Source organism: Triticum aestivum, chromosome 6D (assembly GCF_018294505.1).
Source record: "Triticum aestivum cultivar Chinese Spring chromosome 6D, IWGSC CS RefSeq v2.1, whole genome shotgun sequence".
NCBI classification, from domain to species: domain Eukaryota; kingdom Viridiplantae; phylum Streptophyta; class Magnoliopsida; order Poales; family Poaceae; genus Triticum; species Triticum aestivum.
In genome coordinates, this window is record NC_057811.1 from 346,671,138 (window position 1) to 346,677,668 (window position 6,531).

General features: G+C 41.7%; 1 long non-coding RNA gene across 1 annotated transcript; it reads left to right on the forward strand.

Annotated features, from left to right (window-relative positions):
- The first annotated feature begins 3,706 nt into the window (after positions 1-3,706).
- LOC123141616 (uncharacterized) lies at positions 3,707-5,719 on the forward strand. The gene is made up of 3 exons (XR_006470371.1): positions 3,707-3,794; positions 3,883-4,117; positions 5,391-5,719. It is a non-coding gene; the product is annotated as an uncharacterized lncRNA (long non-coding RNA).
- The last annotated feature ends 812 nt before the right edge of the window (positions 5,720-6,531 follow it).

Genomic DNA, 6,531 nt, shown 5'->3' on the forward strand with positions numbered 1-6,531 from the left:
CTCTTCTGCAGGGTCAGGTCTCCGGACGTGCGTGAACGTCTGAAGAATTTGCTGGAGACCTGAAAAATGCCTGAATGGACGCAGGCTAATCATGAAGAAATGAACTTTCATTTCTCACGTCCTCATACTGCTTTATCTGTTCTGTTACTTGATGAAATTGATCTGATGAATTGATGTCATATTCTTCACTGATGAAGTATATGAGTTCGTAAGCTGCACTAATTCATCTACAGGATGATCAACCCAAAGCCACTGAGTGGGTCCTCGATAGTGGATGTACAAATCACATGACTGGTGACAAGAATCTATTGATGGATGCTCCCTTATCTCCATCTCATCTGAAGCATATCATCTTCGCTGACAAAGGCAAAAGTCAGGTATTGGGTCTAGGTAAGGTTGCGATCACAAAGGATCGACACATGGACAAAGTCATGCTTGTCGAGTCCTTAGGATACAACCTCATGTCTGTCTCAATGCTTTGCGATCTGTATATGGTTGTTGTCTTTGATAAGTATCGTTGTGTTGTGGTTATGGAAGCTGACAATTCCAAAGTCTTCGAAGGCTTTAGGAGAGGAGACTTGTATATTGTTGATTTCTCTATAGGACCGCAACCAGCCGTGTGCCTACTTGCAAAAGCTTCAGAAGGCTGGCTATGGCATCGACGACTTGGTCATGCAGGCATGAGGAATTTGCACACGCTTGCGAAGAAGAAGCATGTCATTGGCATTGAGAATGTCAAATTCCTCAAGGATCACTTATGTGGAGCCTGTGAAGCTCGGAAGATGACAAAGGCTAAGCATCCAGCGAAGACTATCATGACAACCACTCGCCCATTTGAATTGCTTCACATGGATCTCTTCGGTCCTAATCATTACTCAGCAGTCACAAATGACGCATCTCTCTATGGTTTGTTATTGTTGATGATTACTCTTGATACACATGGGTACACATTGTTACTTACAAACATGAAGTGCAGGAAGTCTTCAAACGATTTTCCTCGAGGGCTTCAACCAACTTTGGTGTGAAGATCAAGCACATCAGGAGTGACAATGGAACTGAGTTCAAGAATTCTGGTCTTGATGACTATCTTGATGAACTTGGTATTACTCATGAGTTATCTGCTCCTTAGACTCCTCAGCAGAATGGCGTCGTGGAGCGCAAGAACAGAACTCTTGTTGAGATGGCTTGCACTATGCTTGATGAGTACAAGACTCCTCGTCACTTCTGGATTGAGGCAATTTATACTGCGTGCCACATCATCAACAGGGTATATCTTCACAAATTCTTCAAGAAGACTGCCTATGAACTCCTCACTGACAAGAAACCCAATGTGAGTTATTTCAAAGTCTTCGGTGCTAATGTTGGATTAGAGATCCTCATCACAATGCTAAATTTGCACCGAAAGCACATGAAGGTTTCATGCTTGGTTACGGAAAGGATTCGCACACCTACAGAGTCTTCAACAACGTTCTTCACAAGGTTGTTGAAACTGTAGATGTGCGGTTCGATGAAACTAATGGCTCGCAAGAGAGCACCTACCTTCTGCGATAGATGAACCAGCACCTGAGGAAACTATCAAGTTCAAGGCTACTGAGGATGTCATTCCTACTGAAGAATCTGCTGAAGAATTCATTCCAGAACATGAAGAACGTCGAGCTAATGCACCTGAATAAAATACTGAAGAAAATTGTGCTGAAGAAAATGCTGATCAAATTCCTCAACGACAACCAGCTCATCCTCGCGTTGCAAAAGAAGTGCAAGTTGAAAAGATCATCGATGACATTGAAGCACCAGGTTCTCTCACACGCTCAAAAGCTTCACATTTATCTAACTTTTGTGGGCACTATGCTTTTGTCTCTATCACAGAGCCCACTAAGGTAGATGAAGCATTTCTGGAGCCTGAGTGGATTCAGGCCATGCAAGACGAATTACATCAATTCGAGCTCAACAACTTCTGGGAACTGGCTAAACGTCCAGATCCTCGCAAGCACAATATCATTGGCACAAAGTGGATCTACCGCAACAAGCCAGATGAAAATGGCCTTGTGGTGAGGAATAAGGCACGGCTTGTAGCTCAAGGCTACACACAGGTTGAAGGAATTGATATCGATGAAACTTCTGCACCTGTTGCTAGACTTGAGGCTATTCGCATATTACTTGCTTATGCTAACCATTATGATATCACTTTATATCAAATGGATGTGAAAAGTGCATTCCTCAATGGTAAGCTTCACGGGCGTGGTATGATACTTTGAAGGAATTCCTCATGAAGAAAGGCTTCAAACCCGGTTCACTCGACCCTACTCTTTTCACTAAATCTTATGATGGTGAACTGTTTGTGTGCCAAATATATGTTGATGAAATTATCTTTGGCTGTACTGACCAACGCTATAGTGATGAATTTGCCTATATGATGAATGAAGAATATCAAATGTCTATGATGGGAGAGTTGAAATTCTTCTTAGGTCTTCAAATTTGTCAACAGCGCAATGGCATATTCATATCTCAGGAGAAATACCTCAAGGATGTACTGAGGAAATTCAGCATGCAAGATTGCAAAGGCGTCAAAATCCCTATGCCCACAAATGGCCATCTGTGCACTGATGAAAATGGTATTGACTTTGATCATAAGTTATACCGCTCCATGATTGGCTCTCTATTGTACTTATGGGCATCTAGGCCAGATATAATGCTTAGTGTTTGCATGTGTGCTCGATTTCAAGCTACACCGAAGGAATCACACCATAAGACTGTGAAGCATATTCTTCGATATCTAGCTCACACACCAACACTTGGATTATGGTACCCCCAAGGGCTCGGCTTGTGATCCCGTTGGATATTCTGACTCTGACTATGCTGGTGCTCGTGTGGACCGCAAGTCAACATCTGGTACATGTCATTTCCTCGGAAGATCTTTGGTCTGTTGGCCCTCGAAGAAACAGAACTACGTATCACTGTCTACTGCTGAAGCTGAGTACATTGCTGCTGGTTCTTGCTGTGCTCAATTGCTGTGGATGAAGCAAACTCTCAAGGACTACGGCGTCAATGTGAAGAATGTGCCTCTCTTCTGTGACAATGAGAGTGCCATCAAGATTGCTCACAACCCAGTTCAGCACTCGAAGACAAAGCACATTCAGATTCGTCATCATTTTCTTCGTGATCATGTGTTGAAGGGCGACATTTCTATTGAGCATGTGAAGACTGAAGAATAGCTAGCCGATATCTTCACAAGCCCTTGGATGAGAAGAGATTTAGCAAGTTGCGGTGTGAGCTAAATATCTTAGAATCTTCTACTGTTCTTTGAAAAGGACACTCATCCTAACACTTATGCAAAATTGATGACTTAGATGTGCAACACATGAAGAAACATTTTTCTTCAATCAATGAAGACTAACACTCTAAGTGTGAACAAATTAATGAAGAATTTGATTCTCAGAACCCTACGACAATTGTACGCGGTGTCTGAAATCATCATTCTTATATGGTGGGTCACGTCACCACCAAAAGTTGAAAATCTTCAATTTGTGTTTTTCCTCAGTTTTGAAATTCCTCAGTTGTTCATTTTCTTCAACTTTGCATTGTCTTCACTGTTTCCGTCATTTTTCTTCATTGGCTATATATATATATATATATATATATATATATATAGAAAATCTATTAATAACCCATGGTGAAGAATAAATAATTCTTCACCCCGGTCGACCGACCGAGCCAGACCATGCCTCCAGCCAAGGCACCGTTTTGCGATTGGGGAAAAGCTAGCCCGCTATCCCTCGCTGGAAAATTATATTGAGGTTGAAGTAATTTTACGTTTCAAGCGTTGACTCGAACACAACCCCACCTCCCCATCCTTTTCTAAACTGCTGCAAACTATTTTTTTAGAAGAAGAGTTGCGAACCGTATCGGGAGTATCGGCGGCGCACGGCGGCGCCATGGGTGGGGTAGCTGCCTAGGTCTTGGGCGGTGCCATGGTTGGTGATGGCGTTGAAGTTTCATCCCGTGGTGCTCGGTGGCAGTGGTGGCCTCGGCGGTGTGGTGAACTCTCTGGGTTCCTCAAGGCAGTGCTGCGGGGCTGCACCGCTCTGCGCCGGCAATAGCGGTCTACGACGGCGTCACGGTGAGCTCTCGACACTCTGATGCATTGCCAAGATTTATGCCCCTGTATTTCTCCTCCCGTCTCTCCCAATCTAGAATTCTACTTTCCCTATGGAACTTAGGCGTATTGACTTGCCAGATGCGGCGGCTGCTATGGTGCTAGGTCTTGGCCTTTCTCAGATTCGGTGCAGGTTGTTGCATCCGTACATGAAGTTTTACTCGTTTCAATTTGGCTGCACAAATTTTAGTATGGGCCTTCACCGGATTTGATGTTGAGGACAAATCAAGAGCTTCTCTTTAGATCTAGCCTACAGATGCTCCCAGTCCTCCTACTAAGCTCCTATTTTCAATAAATAGTTTACATTCAGCATTTTGTGTCTGATGAATCCTCCGTTTAGAGTCCCCATATGTTGCATGTTCTAATAAATAGCCATGTTTCTTCTTTATTATGAATAAACTCATCTTTTTTCCTTGGAGCTCCACTATTTTGAATGAATTCGACTGTTCCCTGCTACTGAAAAGTACCATGTCCGGCCATTTAAACTTAGAATCGAATCGGGGTGCTGCTACTGTATTAGGTTGACCATCCAATCATTGTGAATCTGCTCTGCTGCACAAGAAGGCATGGTCAGAAACCGGGAAGGGTGGCACCCCAATAAGAAGCACAAATCATTTAAGCCCGAGTAACCATGATCTCAATGCACAATATCATTGCCTTGCTGATAGTTCAGTTAGTCGAAGCACTGCCATTGGGGCTGATCATACCTTGAATTGATCAAAATTTGAACCTTTCGGTTACCTCATATTGCTAAAGGACACAAATGTGACTTTTCTTAAACTTTAATCGTCGTCATAAAATTATGGATTTTCACTTTGACCGGAAGTTGTTGAGGGTATCTGTGGAAGGCTTCAGAACTTTTCTCTAGGTGCAGTCCAGAACACTAGTGAGACATGGTAGCAACTACAAAAAAATTAGGATGCAGGATCACGTTTTCTATTTCCAATTCATGGTGCATTTGTAGCTCTTTGTCAACTCTATGAAAGCACTGCATACACCTGCAGTACACTGAACTTTTTCAGGTTTGGTTATCATTTTTTTACATTGTGCTTCAGTCGAGTAATGAATGGTTAAGTACCTATTTATTGCTACTTTTGATCTGTTGATACACACTGGACAGAACGATATAGCTGGGCATGCTCCTATTCTCTTTATTCAGAATGACATCCAATGAACTTGAGGTTACACTAGCATTTGTGTGACTAACAGCTACTCCTTGGATGATTACGTGTTTCAGAATGAAGATGCATGATTATGTGCTTCAGAATGAAGATGCATGATTATGTGTTTCAGGAGCTGCTAGTCGTACCATAGAAGCAATGAATAAACCTCTTCTCGCTATTTTCATTTCAAGTGCAATAATCTGCTGGAGGTGTTTTCCATTCAGACAAGTGAAGTTTTGCACCCTGCAAGTGTGCAGATGTATTCTGGAAGAAGAAAAGCATACCCAGTAAGATGCAATCCTTGCCATTTTACTGAGCAAGTTCATTCATATTATTTTTAGGTCCTCCTTGACAATGTATTTGATCAATTGTTAAAAAAAATTCCTAGATTGTGAGAGTAAAATAAAGTACGTTCAGAATACTATTCTTGATTCAGTAAAAACAGTCACCTAGTTTAACCCCAGCTATTGTGTTAAAGAACATACACTGACAATAAGGATTGAACTTCTCATAATGGTAATGATGAGTGTGCAAGGGCTATTAAGGTCATATAGGTCTAATTAAAATTATCACAGAAAGGAGAGGAGGAAACTGAGCTCCGCTCTTTTTCTATCTGGGAGAGAAGTCTTTTTCTCCTTAAAACCTGCACTTTTTATTGGTTTTATAGGAAAAAAAATCTCTGGCTCTATTGATTATAGGTTGTTTAGTAGTGCACTACTAGTACCATGCCATACCATTGGTTTGGACTGATCAAAGGCAAATTAAAGGTCAGTTAGATAAATGTCGCTACTGTACTCACACATCTTATATGTCATTTAGATTTGTACACACTTCGTGAAAGTGTGACTTCTGTAGGCAAACTCTTCCATCTGACGTTGTTCAACAGGTCGTAGAGAACAAAGTATTCAGGCTTCGATCAGATGTCCAACACCTCCAGAACCTTGATTGGTGTCTTTCAGAAAGAACCTTGATTGGTTATCGTACATGCCTAAACTCTATTCTGGAAAGTTGTACATGTAATCATTAGTTCTATGAGAGTATGGAGATTGAATTTGCTATATTGCAGTCTGGAGCATACTTCTTTCCATGTGCATATAGGCTTTATGTGATTAATCACCCTATCACAAGTTCTTGTAGTATTTGGAATTTTGGATGAATCCTCTCGGATAATTCTGATTGAAGTAAATATCATCAATCCACCTAATGGGAGAAGCT